Raw genomic sequence first — 20,106 nt, 5'->3', positions numbered from 1 at the left:
TGTCATTTTCATGACAGATTTATTTAAACATACATTAAATAATCAAGACATTACAACCAGGTTAAGTAGAATTAATATATATAGGCTAATATGGTGCATATATTTAGCGAAATAGTTGATTTCTCAAGTGAACTAACAGCTGTGGACACTGAATGACTCCTGAGGTAAATGCTGCATGACATTATTTACAAGCTTTTTATATATGTATCCTCAACATACCATAAGATATTAATTCATGTTTATTCTTTAGGAAGAGATGATCGCGTTCACAGATGATCGTGGCCGCTTGAACTGCTTGAACCGCTTGAACTGACGTGCCTACAGTGATCAGTCGTCACATTAAAGAGCATCAAAACGGCATTTATCATTTGAATTTCGTGATAAAATGGACAGAATACTTAATATGTTCGTGTGGGAACTAGGATTGAAGTGTGTTCCGCTTAAAACAAGCCAACTGTTAACTGTTAAAGATTGCATTTGTAACACGCAATGCCCTGTACCGAAACGGTTCGGTATGAATACGTGTCCGTTACACCCCTAGTTCTGATACAGTTCTTGTCATATTTTATTACCATTTTCTAAACTACAGTGAATAAACTGTGATTATGTGAGAAAATGTTGAAGGTGTCTAAATACATTTTGCTTTGACTATGTATTGCAATGCAGCTACATTGCATTCCCATATTTTACTGCCAATGTATTAAACTGTGTGCATTTTACACAATTCATGCTTTTTTAAATTTATACAGTGACTAAAAATTACTCTGGGACTGGATGTGAAGTTAGTTCTGAAAAAAAAGGTTTCATATTGTCTTATGGAATGCATTTGACAATCATTCCTTTCAGAGTGCCTTAACGTGTGCAAATACTTCCTCTAAGCAGGTGGATCTCATACGCAGAAATCATGACACTAGCACACACCTTACTGTGAATGGTGTGTGCTGTCGGGTGGTCGCCCATTACACACCTTCTCAGGCCAATAGAGCCTCATCCTGTGACACAAAAATACTGTTTCTCTGTCCTAAAATATCAGTGTGCGTGTCTGTTGTAGCCTTGTCTTGTTCACTAGTTGAAACTCTTGCTGCCCAGTGCCAGCGCTAATTGCTTTTGACATTGTTTGGCCTCTTGCCGCCTAGTTTAGGACAAATCCTTCATTCATGTGGCGAGGAACGCTCGCAAGACCCTCGACCCCATCCCCTCTCCTCCGCCTCCCGCCTCTTTAATTAACTGCTAAGAAACTGTGAGGACTGTGGTGGGAAATTTGCACACAAAGGGCCGGTGTCTGGCCTCTCCTCCCCTCATCTCTCCATCCTTTACTCTAGTGCGCTCTTTCTCACCTCACACATCCCTTCATTTTGACCCATGTTCTTGTCCGGTACAACAAAGAAAGCCTCTTTTTTTCTTGTCTTGTCTTTCTTCTCACCCTCCGCTCTTTCCTTTTTAAAAAGCGGCCTTCCCTTTAACACAATCGTTGGGAAAAGGCCCGTCATCCTCTCTCCTCCCTTTCATTTCACTCCCTAGCTTTTTTGCTTTCTCTTTCTTCATTGCTCCTCGCCCGATATTCTTTTTTTCTCTCTCCGACATTCCCTCTGTCATGCTCTTCCCTCCTTTTCATGGCTCTGCTGAGGGTCGCGGAGGCCCTTTGTGCGCTGGCGGATGGCGCTCTGAGGCAGTTAGCTGACTGAGCTGAGTGAGAGCCCTCCAGAGAGGCCTCAGAAGAATTCGGCCAGAGCAGAAGTGTAAACAGGTGGAGATCTCTATTGTGGAGCTCTGCACAGTTTCCCGTACTGCGCGCGCGCACACACACTCAACATTCCTCCATCCACCCACTGTCAGTTATTGTTTTGGGCTTTTTTCTTCCTCCCACTTTTTATTCAGTCCCCACCATCCCAAAAGCAGCCTTTTGTGCTCTTGTTGGGCCACAAACTCCCAGAGGACCCCCCTGCTGTCAGTGGTGGGTCTCTCCCTTGGCAATCTTTAAGACATGATTTGAGGGAGAAAGATAGGGCACCTATACTGTATGCCCTATATGCAGTGTGCGAAATATACACTGAATTTCAACAGGGTCAAATTGTTAAAGTATAACTTTTGGAGCCCAAATTGTCTTCTAGTATTACTATCTAACCGTCAACTGCTAGACGTCTGGAAGTTGTGCATGTGTACCATCTTAGCGCGATAAAGCCTACTGTACTGTATTTGATATGCATATTTTTTGAATTGAGAAATCAAGATTCCCTTGAGCTTTTGATATATAAAAGGTCATGGTAATATAAGAATATCCTGTAAGTTTCAGAGCTGAAAACTTCCTTGTTAGTCAAAGAAAAGCTTTTATTGACAGCTGGCGATCAATCTGCGAATGTTCTTCCCTGTGACGTCAGAGTGCAGTGAAACGGCACCTCAACAGAAGAAGAAGAAAGCCTAATTCTGCAGCCCCGCCCACCGATTGGCGCATGACATGTTATAGATAAATAACATAAGCCTACGTGGAGCTTCCATGCAATAAACATGCCGCATAAGTTTCATTCGGATTCCAATATTAGCAATGCATGGTTGAACTTTATTTTTAATAGCACATTTGTTCGCTTCATTTCACTGTGGATTCGTTTGTAAACAAGAGACTAGATTTGCAGACAGGATGAGATTAAAAAAATATGCTGTGCCTTCTGGATCGGACAAGAATGATAAACCACATTTATGTGAGTAAAAAACATTTTTTATATGTGATATTATTGCATTGTTAAGTTTGATATCTACTGATTACACGCTGTCACAGGCTGGATAATCCTTTGTATTTGAGGTGTTGTTGGTTCATTGCCCTGCGATTCATGATTAGACTCGAACATGTATGGGCCAGGGCTCACAAAGCCCGACATCCCAGGGCTAATGACGGGTTATCTTAAATAGTGAAATAACATTCCTTTTTTTGATGTGCGTTGTTCACTCTTTTGACTGGTAATTTGAAGGAAAAATTAAATCGCGGAAGTTTTGAACATGCTGATTTGTCTGCAGTGAAGTTTTGCAGATCTCTAAATTATCAACGTGATCAAAACCTGTTGTACACAATCTGCTACATTCCTTCTGTCATCTGATTGATAGTTTATACTTTTTAAATACTAAAGACATCCACCTTCAAGACGTGTATGTTTGCTGTGAAATCTATACTGCTTTTTATAAAGTAAATGCAAGAATAACTTGTTAGTAATATTTCAAGATGAACACTTTCTGGACTTAGGTTTACCTGATTATCCATACATACTTTTTTTTAGAAAAATCATGTTAAAATCAAGCATCAAATAGGATACATCAAGATTTTGAGGAAAATGTATTTGTATCTCTCAATCATCCTTGTATAGTATTTTATTATATGTTTGGCCCTCCACTATAATAAAAACTGAGCTTTGATCATAGAACTAAGAATTTAAAAATCATCTCACTAATGCCAGGTTCAGACTACACAATATCATCCTGAAGCGCAGAGGACAGAGCAAAAACAAAACTTGGTTCTCGCGAGAACTAGCATATTCTCACCAGAGCGTCCTACGTCATGCTGGAACGGCAGTCTCTCGTGAACGCATGTACGACAGTTAGCGGAAGTTAGAGATTATAATTCGTAAAGTTTTAAATATGGATATTTTTCTTACACAAACGCATCGCTCCACTTCAGAAGGCCTTTATTAACCCCCCAGAACTTTTATGATGGATATAGATGCACTTTTATGGACTTCAAAACAGAAACAGCCATTAACTGCCATTATAATGATTGCAAGAGCCAGGATATGTATTAATATAACTCTGATTATATTTGTCTGAAAGAAGAATGTCATATACACCCAGGATGACTTGAGGGTGAGTAAATAATGGGAACATTTTTTTGGGTGAACTATCCCTTTAAATCAGCATAATGATTTCTGAATGAACATGTCACACTGGAGAATAGAGAAATGGCTGGTAAAAATGCTTGTATTTTTGTTCAAATAAATGCAGTCTTGGTGAGCATAAGAGACTCAAAAACATTAACTTCATATAATTCATAGGCTATTTATATAGAGAGAACACAAGCAGCTTTAACTTCACACCATAGAGAGATTTCCTCTTCCATTGCATTCATGCATTAACACTAATAAGGCTCCCTACTGCTATATGGCAACTGGCAAACATGGTATATTTTCGGGTTTATTGATATTACCGTAACATTAATAAATCAATAGAGAAGAAAAAAGGCCTTTAAAACTGCAAGTGACCCAGATGGCTTTCTTCTGTATAAATGTTTTCTTAGAGTGACAGGGAAAGCAGAATGTTAGTGCATGCATGCATGAACGTGTGTGTATGCTCAGACAATACCTGAAATGACACAATAACACGGACAATCCTAGAGCGTAACTCCAGAAAGAAATGACAAGCAGAACGAAAGAGAGAAAAACTTCTGTTCGCCTGGGGAATTGGCACTGACCCATCTGTTGAAACCGCCCTGCATATTGTGACCTAGATAATAGGGCATACTTGAGCTTCGTAGGTAGATCTAGTGATGCGTCTAAGCATTGGACACATATCGATTTATGTCTCTGAACTAGATGTCTTAAAATAGCGAGGGCTTTTGCATAATTTGAGAATGCAGACGGTAAGACGCTACCCTAATGATGCAGGCAAGAGTTGAAATGAATGTCTCAACAAACACATTTATTTGCTAAGAATGCTCTCGGTTTGTTCTGCTGTCACTTGCCTTGAGAAAAGTCTCCGTCTAGTGAAGAGACCGAACGAAAACGTGAACAAACTGACTCTCTGAAACTGCAAGGCGCTCAATTGCCCACCCATCAGCCCGCTGGTCCTTTTTGGCCCCACTTTCTCATTATTGAAAATGTTGCTTTTATTTTGCTCTCTTTTCTTTGCTCGTTCCAAAGACGGCGGTCTTTTGTGCGAGTCCAGAGGACTGTGCTCCGGGTGAGGGGCTGAGGTGTATGGGAGAGAAAGTGATATCTCTAGCTCCTAATGAAGGAGCCGTTCTGTTTGTGAAGGCACCTTTTCAGGCCCATCTGACCTCGGAGGCACCAAGAGAAAGTTCTAGAACACTGGAAGGGTAAGTGGGGAGCATGTGTATGTAGGGGGAAGGTGGGGTTAAGGACTAGGAGTTGCAGAAGAGCCCCCCCTCCAATCACTTTACCTCTGTAGATGCACAGAGACACAGGCAAGAGACATCCTCAAGAGTGCCCATTGTAGCTGGCAGTATTATGCTTGAAACAGAGGAAAATTAATTTGCCTTTTTCTATAAAGAGTCCTTCTTCGCAGTCGAAAGGCCACTTCACAAGGGGGTGGACTGGAGAGCCACTGGTCCGATCCACACATCCAAGGGGGGACATGTGTGAACGGATGCACGCATTTTCAACTGCCAATGCATGTATCTTAGCATGTGATCAACGCTAAAAAATTACAAGGGAGACATTTGCTTCGAAAAATCAAACATTTAGGAGCCAAATAACTTTTAAAATTACTTTTTAGTTCACAAACGACAGAATCCTGAATAAAAATCATTCACAGTTCAGTGAAAGAGTCAGCTGCAAACCCAGTAACGGCTCTAGACAATTCACTAACAGTGAGTCAACCGCTAAATCAAACCACTAAATCACAAGCAAGAATCCTTTATTTGCAAATCAGACATCAGGCCTTGCACTCAAAGGAATTCAAATTTAAGTGAACCTGAAGAGAAAATCAAAATTTCTATCTGATAAATTGTATCTGAAATTGTATAACCTGAATCAGCATATAAAAGCTTAATTTGTGTCACATATCACTGTTGTTATTGTAAACTAAAACTATAAAAATTAGTTTGTTAATTAAAATTAAGCAAGAATCAAATAAAATAAATGTCAGTTGAAAAACCTAAATGTAAATTACAAATTTTGCTTTTGCAACTGAAAAAAATAAGTTATAAAATTACTAAAACTAAAATTGAAATAAGAATAAATTAAAGCTAAATATAAATATAATAAACAATAAAAAAACCCTAAATACAAAAACTCCAACTAAAATTAGAAAATGAAAAGTATAAAAAAGCGAATTCAAAATATTTATAAATACAGTATATAAATGATACAAAAACAACATTGCCATGTATATTTGAATTTCAAGTTTGATGCATTTTCAGATAAAGTCTTACTTTTTTTTTTTATTATTGCAAAAATACCATTCCATATTTATGCACGCTCGCGTTTTACTTTCTTGAATTTGCGGTCATGCATAGGCTACTCTGTGTATAAGAAGAGGCAGTACTGACCGCACATCAATGAAGCTCAGTATCTGTTGTCCACCAAATCCTCTGCCATCTTCCTGTCAGTCATCTCTTCTTCCTCGTCGCATAAGAGAAATCTGACTCCTGCTGCCACTCTGCTGCTCGTGCTGTATGGAGCGGAGAAGATGCTTTCAGTTTATAATTGTAGCGTCCATTGTCCAACTGAAATAAATGGTTTTATTTCCATAAAAAAGGAAATTGACAGTGGTGCTGGGTAGGCCTGTAGGCAAACAATGAAAGTCAAATATATACGCGCAGCTCAGGAAAAAGAAAGCAACAGAAAAGTGCGGCGTGGCCGGGACGTGCTCGCGCGCGCTGCCGGACTCTGACCTGAAGCGCGCGCCCACATGCCTTTCACTCAGATCACGACGTCAGTTTCGCGGATTATTGGGTTTGATTGGTAAAAAATATGTAAAAATGCACTTCCTGGCGAGTATTCGGGTAAACGCAGTCGGATATGTCTTTAGTGAACGTATACAGAGTAGAATCGAGTGTTACAATGAATTTGGTCCGTGCAGCTCTTAAAGGGCCGGACCTAATATTCTGTGTGAAGCAGGGTAGGGCAGGGCAGGAACATGCCGACCAAGTGAGTTTTTAGGGTTTTTTTAACCCTAAAACAATGATAAAACAATGAATAGTAAGTTCTGTCATATTATTCAATTACTTTTACTTGTTTACATTAATTCTTTTTTATAGTACACTACTGAAGGCCAACGTTTGCAAGTTAAATTAAATGTTTTTAAGTAAAATTGTTGAAAATTATTGTGATAAATTAGTCGATAGATTAATCGATAAATTAGTCGATAGATTAATCGATATAAAAATAGTCGTTAGTGCTGGGGTGACCAAGAAATGTAATGGCTGAACACTGTGTAACACCGCTACCAAGCCTAGTTGTAATAAAGCCAAATGTTGCAAAATGACATTTATGTTTAAGCAATTACAACACATTATAATTTTTATATGTACACTATTTGTTGACTTTTGTGCGTGCCAGGTTTGGAGGTCAAAGGTCAGCCTGAGCGCAGCTTCTTTTAGCACTATTAGTACTACAATCATCTTTGACCCATCATAGACCCTCAATCAGACGTGGTTCAGGAAGGGCACTTGTACGCTGTCACCCCGTCACATAACTTCACAAGCAGAACTGTAATCATGGTGCCCTGGCCTGGCTCCTCTTTGTCAGCCTCACTGTGGTGGCATTAAATTTTAAGTGCGAATGTGATTATCGTGCCGCATTCATTTTTAATGGGCTTTGCCACTATGTGTTTTAACATGCAGCAAAGCACCACCGTCAGCTGAGTCAGCCAAATTTTGTGCTGATGGTGCATATATTCGTATATATACATGTGCTGCTTATTTCTGCTTCCTTCTTTCTAACCCTTCTCTTATTCTTCACCTCTTTTTCTTTCTTCCTGGCAAGTTGTGGGACGAAGGCCAAAGCAACGGTTAGTGGTGCAGTGAACTTGCAGTTTGAGCTCCAACTAAAGTTTCAAATGCAGATTTGCTGAGCAATACATTAATTTAAAGGTGGCGTGAGTAATTTCTAGCTTTTAGTGTAACCAAATGGAACTGCAAAAATAATAATTTCCATAACACAACCCCTGTCTACCAATAAAGTGCAAAACATTTTCAGCAGCCTTGGTTCTGTTAGTCTCTTATATTTGCAAAATATGCATACAAAAATGATGCATATAAAAATTAAGGTGAAGTATGCAGTTTTTGTGCCACTAGTGCATCCCCCTACTTGAACATCATAAACAACTCATACGGGTGCTTGTGAGGGCATGTCTCAACAGGTAAATGTAGGCCACCAATTTGGAATACTTTTAGCTGTGTTGCTAATTTCATAAGTAAGCAATTCCATATAAACATTATAAACTGGTGCATGTCTTTCTGAACGGGTGCATGATGTTGTATGGTAATGAAGCATCCATTGTAGCGCGTTGCATCACATTGCAATGCCCTATTCGCTTTGAAGTATTCATGAACCGTTTAATTTTTGAAGGTAATCAAATTTTGGCTTAATTCCTTATCCCATGTAACATGTCAGCCATGGTCCCACATAGGTTAAACACCCTCTGGTTCAGTCTGGTGCTGTAGCCATGCCCCAAACAATCGCTATAGGTTGAGCAAGAAAGATATTGATAGATCTGAGAGGGCGACTCTCAATAGCTGCGTCCGAAATCTAATCCTTCTCAACTATATAGCATGTGAAAAAAAGTACACCAAAAGAGTATATCTGAATACATAGTATTTGAAAAACAGTAGGCGAAGAAAAGTACCTGGATGACTTACTACCCCCACCGAGATTCCGAAGTGCACATTCGATGGACACTTTACTATCCCATGAGGCTATGGGAGAGGATTTGTGAATGGCAGTGAAGTGATGCAACTGACGCTGGAAGGTCACATAACAGTAACAATGGCGAATGTAGTATGTCTGAATTTCATTCATACTACCCATATGCATACTATATAGAACATACATTTTAATGGTCACAATGTAAATTTTAATTCAAATGTAGTACCTACTCAGACAGTATGTTTGGATGGTGCCTGGGAGGCTCAATGCTTTTGGGGGAGATAAACCCATGAATGGCATTCTAATAGTAGTCAATGAACAGTAAACTGGGAAAAGACTAAGAGAACATATTTTAACATCAAAAAACTTTAAGTAGTTTGAGAGCGTACAGAGACTGACTCAAAAGTAGAGCTGCGCACAATATTGGAAAAAACTGACATTGCAATATTTTTTTTTCTGCAATATGAAAATTTCACCAGATGACTTGAATAGCTCTATTTGTAAAGAATTAATCATTCTATGATGATTGGGGTGATTTTGTAGGATAGTGCATCTGCATAGAAAATAATAAACAAACTACAAGCATAAATACAATAGAGATACAAATTAAAGTGCTTTATGTTTTTCAGGTAAATCTAACTGTATTCAGGTGCAGACATTGAATAATCAAATGTGAATTAATTGATTAATTAATACAATTTATCTTTGTTAAAGCTACAAAAGTGATTTTCTCTTTTGTTGATTGATTAACATTAATGACACAGACAGCAGCAGGAATATTAGGCTGCTGTCACTTTAAGACGAATGCACAGATCCATTATAATGATTAACTATTAATCCTTTAACTGCGATCCCTACTTGACATCGCACATCCTGTGATTTGACTATCACGGATGCGCACATCACGATATCGATGCTAAAATGATATATCGTACCCTACTCTAAAGTGTTCTTTTTATACAATTAGCTTGTCACGATTCTCTGATTGGTGGAGATTTCTCTGCAGAATCATGTAGTCTCTGCAGAATCACACAAGTAATGTGGTTTTTCATCAGGAATTGTCACTCGAGTTGATCATAGTAAAAAAAAAAAAAAAAAGTTAAAATAATGCAATTCATTGCTTAAACAAAAGAATATAACCGATTAACAACCGCAGTCTTTAAAGGTGTATACATCATCATTCAAACTCAGTTCCCCTACTTCCGAAACCCAACTGTTGCACTCATTGGCTGAAAAAAAACAACATAAAAAACAGGTAGCCCCACCCCAAATGAATACCATTGGTTGAGCCAGTGTTGCTGTCAGGCTGGTCAGGATGCTAAAATAAAAAGTGAAATGTTTTGAAATGGCTACAGAGCCACAATCAGAGCAGCCTGGGTAAATCAACCTACAAATGGTTTAGTTGTGTTGTCGGTGCAACACACAGTTTTAAAATGACACACTTCAGCTTTAAATGAACCAATGAATGTCCAGTTTTGACAACTTGATTAAGAAAAATCTACATGTTCATAGACGTCTTTGAAAAGACATTGAAAATAATCAGCCACGATTTTCCTCAGGGTATTTGTTGGCATCTTTATCGAGAGCAATAAAGAAAATGGACCCATTCTACCACTGCCAGTGCAAAAGCGAACAAAGACATGATTCAACATAGAGGAAGAAAGAACTGAAAGGTGATGCCTCATGGGAGGGAAGCAGACAGGAAGTCTGCCAAATCAATAACACATTATTAGTTTGGGGGGCATGAAAAGAGATAGGTGAACCTTAATACACCTATGATATCTTCATAATAACAATATTGAGATTTATAAATAAAGGAGGGGGGCGGGGGGTGGCAGATACTCGGGACAAGTGAATTCCAGCTGGCTTTATTAGCTGCCAGTCTCACTGCCAATATGTTCCTTGACTTCACTGCCCGAAATGGTAACTGTCCTTCGTCAGATCAAATTAAAGAGACTGACAGGCAATAAGAAATTTGCGACCATAAAAGCATTTTCCTTTGCTGCGCATTCATGGCTCTTTACATACAGAAGTGTGTGTGTGTTTGGTTGTGGAGGGGGGGGGGGGGGGGGTTGGCTTTAGATAGAGCTTTTATTAAAGCAGGTAGAATTTTCTAACTCTAGGTCCTGATAAGCGCTGACAATGACACCGGAAGCTCGAAGACATGCATTTGACATTCAGTCACTTTTTCACGCTATTGGTCTGTGTGGTGTCCACAAAGTTTGTGGATGGTGTGGACATCTGCATGCTACATTACATGACCAAAATTGTTTATAGGGTTTTGAACTACTATTTAAATGCTGTTTGCAGCCATATGTGCGTCTTTCTCTGTTTTTTGTTCGTTTATTTTCTCTTTCTTCAACATTTCTCCAGATGCACTGTTCACAGGACCCCGCAATCCCTCTCGAGCTGACTTTTTGTTCAACGGGCCACACACGGAGTGTTCTGTAAGCTGCTCCTGCAGAGAACTAAACCCACTTCACCTTCAGATTCTGACAGAAGAAAGAAAACTGAATAGAGTGTTGCAGATGCTCAGGCTCTGCTGAAATCAGAAACATGGTGGGCTAAGCTTTACTTTAGGTGCTTTAAGTCATTTTCTTGTGTTGAAAGTAAATAGCCTTCAGTACTTTATAATCGACAGGGATAATGTACAAATACAGTGATTTTAATAAAAAATAAATACAAAAAATGAACCCTGAAACAGAATGAAAGCCTGTTTCTGCCTCAGAGTAAAGAGAAATAAATTATATAAAATCACAATTACAAAGAAAATTGTATTTTTAATCTTTACCTCACAATTACTTTTTTTTACTCTGAGGCTAAAAAAAGGCTTCCACAAAAGATTGTACAAAAGTTTACAAAGATTTTGTTTCGTTTTTTTTTTTTTAAAGTTTGGATTCGTGTATATAGGCGTATATTTGGTACTGACTTATAGGTATCTGCCAGATACAACAATTCTGGCCGATACTGATTAGCTAATAATTAGGGCTTAACGATATGGCCAAAAATCATATCTTGGTATTTTTTGGTTAAATGGCAATATACGGTATATATCTTGGTATTTTCTACGTTTTCTGTTTGGATTTTTTTTATTCTATATTTATTTTAAAAATATATATATTCTCACCCTGACCAATGATGTCCTACAAACAATATTGATATTGAAGGCTATGAAAACAAATAGTGAATATAATGTAGTAGGCTATGCAATATATTATGTGCAAAAAGGGGGGTAAAATCACATTACATTCTAACATTGTAACATTACAATCTAAAAACAAAAATAATGATTTTGCTTTTGCTTTTAAAATCACTGTAGGCTAAACTTAAAAAGAAAAGAAAAACAAAATTATTCCCTCATTCCAGATTGTTTCTAAAAATTATATTGATATATCGTACAAACTCGATATACCACCCAGCCCTACCAATTATTTTCATGTCATTATGGATGGCATATATTATAATACAATTATAATACGTTCATCATTCAATACTATTTTAAAAACAAAAAAACCCTAACCTAAAATTAAAATGAAAAAAATTATTTTGCAAGTGAATTTAGACATCACAACATTATAATGTACCGTATTTTAAAAAAAAATAATAATAATAATAAAAATAACATTCATTTCAAAATTTGCCAAAGATTAAAGTTTAATATTGTTAATAAATGATTAGTTTGAGTGAATCTTAGATGACAGCAAGTGTGAGTTCACGGAAGTATATTACAGACCATACCTGAAATTAATAACAGACTCACTCAAATATAGCTGCAATGTCTCATTTCTTGTAAATAAACACTGAACAGAATGTATGTATTTAAAAACACCACTAAAACATGCTCACATTACAAGCACATATCGACATGAATGCTATTTAAAATTATTGCACACGCGCACACACACACACAAAACAAAAAAAAATGGATTCTTGAGCAATTTGCCAAGACAAACACTCAAATTGAGACAATGCCAAAAACACAAAGCTGTCGCTCTAAGAGACTCCAAGGCCTTAGTTGGCACTAAAATAGCTCTGGTATAGGCTGTATACCCACTGGAGACCTATAGAGACGTGAGTTTCATGCCAGGAGGACTCGCTGCTTACATAACCCTGCCAACACAGAGGCCCGTATAGGACTGAGTACATGTGGGTATATGTTTGTGCATGCCCTCTGAGCCCTCTCAGTGTGCGGCATGTGCTCGGTTGCCCTGTAGGTCAGAGGTATTGGGCACAGTGCCTAGCACTGACACAGACTGGGCATCTGACTCCTGTCACTGTTCCCATTGCCCAGGCAGCAACAGCCTGGCATGGGCCATCGACAACTGGTAATGTTGGCACACAGACCCAGAAACATTCTTCTACATGCCATCTATTCAGCCCAGAGCTGTTTGGCAGACATTCCTCTCCCCGATTCTGTCTGAGGCAGCCTCTCATTCCCTAATCATTAAATAGTTTGTATTTTGATCCTTTTCCATGTGAAATACACTCATTTAACTTGTTGCTGTACATGTGCTGTTTGAATTTTTCTTTCTATTTGATTTTAGATTCTGTCTGTTCAGTAATAAACAGATAGGAACTTGCATTACGTGCCAAATCAGTGTTTTACAGCATATCAGATACATCAGATGATTTAAAGGAATATGGGTTCAAAACAAGTTCAGCTCAACTGACAGCATTTGTGGCAACGTCTCTTATGTTCTTAAAAAATAAATAAAAACAATAATGGAGGTTACGATGATGCAATTAAAATGGACATAAATAGGACCGATTTTTGGAGGATCTAAAAGCCAAAATGTGAAGCCTAGCATTATATATTATATTATAAATTCTATTTGTTTAATTTTAAATTGTTTAAATTGTTTAATATCGCATGCATTATGTCATTCTTTACAAATTAACTTTATAATTTACGATGAAAAACAGTAAAATGACATTCCCAAAAGTCCCTGCATGACTTCTGGCAAGAATTGTATATAAAGAATTGAAATTTTTGTTATCAGTAATGAACATTATGGTGTTTTGTTACATTTTCTGTTATTTAGTTAATGTTTATTGCATCATTTTAGTTTTATGTGTTATCCTGATGGTGTTTTGTCTGTTTATTGAGAGGCCACTTTCTATGAACTCTGATTCATCATGTGGCTTTCTATTTTACCACCTGTATTTTTATTATTATTATTATCAGTACATTTTAATGTGAAAAGCAGATTTTTGGTAGTAGATTGGTTAGATTACAATATAGCACTTAATGAAATATCATTATAAGTTGTAAAATACAGGCACCCACAACTGCAGTTTTTTTTTACGGTAAATTTAACAGGATATTTCTTTACAGTGTAACTTCACACAGAAAATAAGTGTTTTTTCACACTAAAATCGTGTTAACATTGTTCAATTCCATGGTGAGTGCCTCACTGTAACCTCAATATTTTAAAGAATTAGGGGGAAAATCTAAAATTAACTTTTGTGTAATCAACATTATGCCACAAGTGCTGTCAATTGAGCTTAACCCGGACCACTCCTTTAATGAAGCCCCCATATTCTCACCACTCTGTGACATTTCAGCCCCTTTTCATGAGTAAACACACCTCAATCCCAGGGGGTTTTGTGGCTATGAAGCTTTGCAACATGGTGTCTGGTGTGTAAAATAAATAAAAACGCATGCTAACACAATTGGGTGGGAGACCTTGCGTGTGTGTGTGTGTGTGTGTGTGTGTGCTTCTACGTGTGTATACAGAGATGGATCACCACAGCCTCTATCTTCTCCGTGGCCATGCCTAGCAGCGCGTCAGCAGCGGGCCGATTTACATTAGGGAGATTTAAGCTGTCTGAGCCAATGGTGACAAGTCAAGGTGTTTCACTTTAATTACAGCCGGCAAGGTCACCTCCCTCCCCGCTCACCCTCACTCACAAGGAGTACAGAGAGATGGCAAAGAGAGAGAGGGAGCGCTCACACATGTTTTTTACATTAATGTTTAAAGACCCCATGTTTTTGAACACAGGACAGCCTTAATTACAAACACTGGCACGTGAACAACCGTCTCTTGCGCTTCCACAGCGACAAAACAGACACGTTCACATTGAAACAGTCTGTTAGAAATAATACCACATGACAAAATAAATGCTGAAGCATGGGAGGCTATTTCTTTAATGCTTCGCATTGCATTGTGGCTGACATAATGTATTATGATGCCATAATACGAAAGATTTCGCTTTTTTCAGCTCTTCGTTTTACAATAGCTGCCTCTTTCGCGCAGCCCGAGGCTGTTGTTCTGTAAAGTGGATATGACAGGAGCTGAGTGCAAACAGTAGCTTAAAGGTGTGATATTTCAGACCATCAGTAGCCCTCTGCAGGATTCAGGATACTGCGCTGATGAGAGGTGTCAGACAGGTGTCTAGGGGTCTTTTTCTCTCCATCCCATGACAAGTGAGAGCAAGCCCCCTGGGCAAGCTGATAGTCTACATTGCCTATCTCCTCACACATCTGTCATTGAATCCCAGGCCTTACTTGACCCTTTTCCACCAACAGGATCCTGGTACTGGTGCCGGAGCTCAGTCTAGAACCTTTCCTCACATTTACACTGCAAAAGTTGGTTCAGGGTCAGAAAAACAGATTATGGGCCCTATTTTAACGATCTGAGTGCATGGTCTGAAGCGCATGGCGCAGGTGCACTTAGGGTGTCCGAATCCAATCCATATAGTTTAACGACGGGAAAAAATCCAAGAAGGTTGTACCTAGTCTCTTAATGAGTCATGGGTGTGTTTTGGGCATAACGTGCAATAAACCAATCAGAGTCTCATCTCCCATTCCCTTTAAAAGCCAGGTGTGCTTGCACCATGGTGGAATTACCGACCGGAAAGACTGAATGCTTCTCCAGAGAGGAATCCTTTAATTTTTTATAGTTAAGGCTACACTGTGTAACTTTTTTAGTTTATTCTTAGCTAAAAACACTTAGTTCTTTCAAAAATATATGTGCTCATTAATGTATATTTACTTCTTTCAAGTAATAAAGTATTCTCGTAAGTTTATAATATGCCATTGAAAATACATACGGGTGAGGGGTTCGAATGCCGGTCGCCATGTTGCCCCTCCATCTTGAAAGTACATTAGCCAAAGAGGGACATACCCGTAAATTCAAGCTTCGCCTTTCGTGGTTTAACACTCGATGGCACCGTGTCGAATTTGGACGAGGTCGAACTGGTAGCCATGTTAATCTTGGACTAAATCGGCCGTAGGAGTTCAAACAAAATCGGAATTGAGAGGAACAGAAACTAATATTCACTGGATGGTCATATACCTTTTCACCGCTAGATGGGGGAAAATATCACACAGTGTAGCTTTAAAAATGTTTGTGTTAGGGCTGTGCGATATTGAAGAAAAATGCTATATGCTATATCCTTGTTAAATAATGCGATATTCGATATGCGATACGATATTACTTTAATGTGCGTAAAATCTATTTAAATTATATTAAAAAAATTATTTAAAAACAGAGAATGAAACCATTTATGTATCATTGGAAAAGAAAAAGCATTGACAGTTCGGGTGTGTAACACGACACAAAAAAAAGAGCGGTTTGTGCGCACGTTTCGGCGTGTGTCAGACAGCAGACAGCACAGATGGGCACGAGTGCATTTGCTATTTAAATAACGTGGCGCTGGATGTGAAAATAATACTGCGTCGGTCTGAATCTAGCAAAAAACTCTTGCGTCGCATTACACCGGGTGCATGATAGGGCCCAATGTGTGCACCAAAGTAAAGTTTTCAGAGAAACAAACTTCTGACTTTTGCATCAAAAGCTGTGTGTGATGGTTTAAAGTTGCTGAATGAAATAACTTTGTATTAATAAATAACCTCACTGGTTCTTGCGGAAGCTCAAATGTGCTGGGTAATACATGAGAATGAACCTCATTGGTTGAGCTTTTGTTTAACACAACTGATGTGCGAGTTGATAAAGGTTTATATGTGAATAAAAGCCTAAATTAAATCTGTTCGTCATATAAAGCGATCGTGTCTCTTCAGAAAATTTGGACTAAAACGTTCGATTCATTTGGATACGTTTTACAATCTGTATGAACTTTTTGAAGAGTCAAAGTTTAATTTGCGTAGATGTCAAAGGAGGGACGCAAAGCACAAAAAGCATCAAAAAGATCTTCATTTGTGTTCCAAAGACGAACGAAAGTCTTACGGGTGTGGAACGACATGAGGGTGAGTAATTAATGACAGAATTTTTATTGTTTGGCGAACTATCCCTTTAATATAAATGAAAGATCTGGCTGGGACACACTAGGGGGCCTCAGCAAACCTCCACGAGGGGCCCCGGGTTGACTTAAAAATATTTAAATCATCAAATATATCAGTTATATCAGTTTCTGTTAAAAACAAGAAGCTTTGATATAATTACAGCAGAAATACCAACAATATCTTACTCCATACGGGCTTCAAGACAACAAATTGAAAACCACTGGTATAAAGACACTAAATTACATTACAAAATATGTTAAAAGACTAAACAACGACCACAATGTGCTATTTATATGCGCTCAGGATAAGTAATAACATAGTCAGTTATGTCATTGCTCGACTCTTAAGTCTGCATATAGAAAAAGGAATGTGTGTGTGGAAGTGGGCAGACTTGAACATGTAAACTGAAACACTTTGAAAGCATTGCTTTTTGGAGGCACCGTATCAAATTCACATGGTTTGTCTGGGACTTATCATGCTTTCACGTTCCCAGTCTAGCATCTCGGTTTTACGCAATATTACAGACCAAAACCCCCACGGGATGCGTTTAAGAGCAGAGCTCACTGAGTGGCATTGAATTCAGATCTAAACGCACACAAACGCATTTCCACATGCACATACAATCGGGAAGACTGTGAGCTGTCAGTTAAATGCAGCCATACCTTTCTTATCAGCATCACAGCTTTGCCAGAGAAAGCCATGGTCAAATTAAAAGGAAGGGGTGTGAAGTGGAGAGAAAAAAGAGGGAAGTGCCTTCTGGGGAAGTTATTAAAAAGAGGGGTGGGGGGGGGTAGAAAGAAAAATAGAGAGCATAGAAAACTGGCTGCAGTTCAAAAGGGGAGGGTCCTTTGCTTCTTAAGACTCCAAATGGCAGTTGCTGGCAAGGCTGCAAAACACACAATGCCTCGTGGCCAAATGGCAACACACAACTCTCTGACAGGAAATAGCGGGGGGGGGGGGGGGGGGGGGGGGGGGGGGGGGGGGGGGGGGCTAAGGGGCAAGGAGGTGAACTAATTTGGTACCATTTCTTGTCTAGGCAAATGAAGGAAATGACCTAAAGTGATGCTAACCCTTAACCACAGGGAAAATGAGAAAGGGTGAAACCCTGGGCCAACAGGAATTGGACTCTGTTTGTTTATTTATCATTTTTATGACTGACTGTTATGAGAGACCAGACTCTATCGTTTGGGGTCTACTCTCTATATGGCTTATAATCATGATAGGTGGCTTTTAGGTGTAGTTACAGTGAACGCATAGAGAGTATTATGAGAATACCGTGGTTGGAAATGTAAAAGGCAAGCAGGATACATTTACTATACAGATCAACCCAAATGGGTATGTATACCAACACTCTATGTACACCTATATCTAAACCACCAATTTAATGAGATACTATTTCATTGCATGTATGCAGCTAAGCAGATTTATGCACAGTCCTCCTCTCCCACCGCTGCTGTAGCCCTGACCTCAGGTCAGTAGCAAGGCTGGTTGGAAGAACGCAAGCTCACAGTTCATCATTACAGTCTGCAAGGCGAGCCCAATGCACAACACACCCAATCTCATTCTTAATCATACTGGTTATATGATACACAGCACATGGAGACCGACACAAATCAGTTCTGGTAGTACAAGAACATGTTACAATGCAAGAATATTATTCATATAATTAAAATGTTACATACTTGAGGAACATCACATGAGCAAGAGCGCATGAGATTTTTCAGGTAAACAGAGCCACGCGACGCGCATACCAACAGCATGATTTTGCTTTTATACAACAGTTCAATAAACAAGAAGTTAATGTTGATTAACTTACATATGCCGAACTTCCTGGTCATTTGTTAGTTTTCGCTCTGCCAATAATTCCAAACTAATCCACAGCAGTTGCGCATCCCTGAGCAAACACACAGCAGAACTTGAATGAATCAGTGTTTCAGAATCGGATGAGTGAATGATTCAATGACTCACTGTTCCTAAATGCATCAGTGTATTTGAACGAATCAAATTAGTGAATGATTCAATACCCCAGTCACTCTAGTTGGTTCTTTTTTCTATAACATAACAAAACGCATAGCAATGCAGATATACATGGAAGCAACAAAACAAAGAAGACAAAAAGATACAAAGACACAGTTAAGTTGCCTGGGTAACATAAAAAAACTATTTAATACATTGACACCTCAAAGGACAAAAATGATTAATATGGATATACAGTTTTCACTGCTTTGGGATTAACTGGGTTTTGGATAGTTTTACTCTAGTTGGTTCATAAACGAATCAGTGTTTGAACAAATCGACTTCAACAAAAAGGCACTTGTTGCCACCTACTGGAGCGATGTAACCTGCAAAAGGGTCACAGAAAAAAACACCAGAATGCAGCTTGATGGGCTGAATAAATATCATAAAAATCAGTATTTATATTTATAACTTTGATGTTAGATCCGTGTTGTACAGGCAGATAAAAAAAAAACAAAGATGCTGATGTCCATTTGTGCATATATTGAAGACAGAGGGGGATAATAGGGGTTGAATGTGGGGTGTCTGTAAGAATTTACTGGCTTTGGCCCATCGGCTACCTCATGCCGCCACAAACAATGACCCAAATCTAATGACAGAAGACCTAGTGCACACAGAGTCTGTGCAGAGGGTCTTTCCTGGCCCATCTGTCAGACTGCACGTTGCAAAGCCATTAAAAAGTCAATTCAAAGTTTATTGTTCATGTATGCACGTTAATGTCAACATACTGTAACAATGAAATGTGAGTTCCAGTACAGATTTCACATACGTCAATTACTGTTGTTCTTAGTCTGAAAACACAATCCGCATTACTACAGAGCTTTGTGAAAAACAGCATTTCTGTCTCCCAGGCTAAACAAAGCGAAGGGCCAGCCAGCGTTATGTGGTCATTCAAGAGAGCTAGGTTTGAGGTGAATAGGCCCAGATTCAGACTTGACAGCAACAGCTGCTGAGAGATCTGCAAGCTAACAGCTGCTACTTTCAAAAATGCCTTTATTTTTTCTTTATTTTCAATTAAAAGCCTTTTTTCCTCTCTCGATCCAGCTCTTTGCTAATAACATAATGGCAGGTGGAATGTCATTGCTGGGTGTAATGCAGCTAAGTCCTGGTTGCTGTTTTAATGCCTTTCTAATTGGAGCCCACTCTCTGCCACAGCGTGCGGAAGGCAAACAGAAATGATTTGTAAAATAACGACTGCGGAACTAATAACTAGCCTTCGTCCTAATGTAAGGCTTTTTGTGAGGTGGAAAAAAAAAC

This window comes from Gobio gobio (assembly GCF_949357685.1).
Source record: "Gobio gobio genome assembly, chromosome: 15".
Taxonomy (NCBI): Eukaryota; Metazoa; Chordata; class Actinopteri; order Cypriniformes; family Gobionidae; genus Gobio; species Gobio gobio.
The sequence above is the reverse complement of the archived record's forward strand: the minus strand, read 5'-3'. Positions refer to the sequence as shown.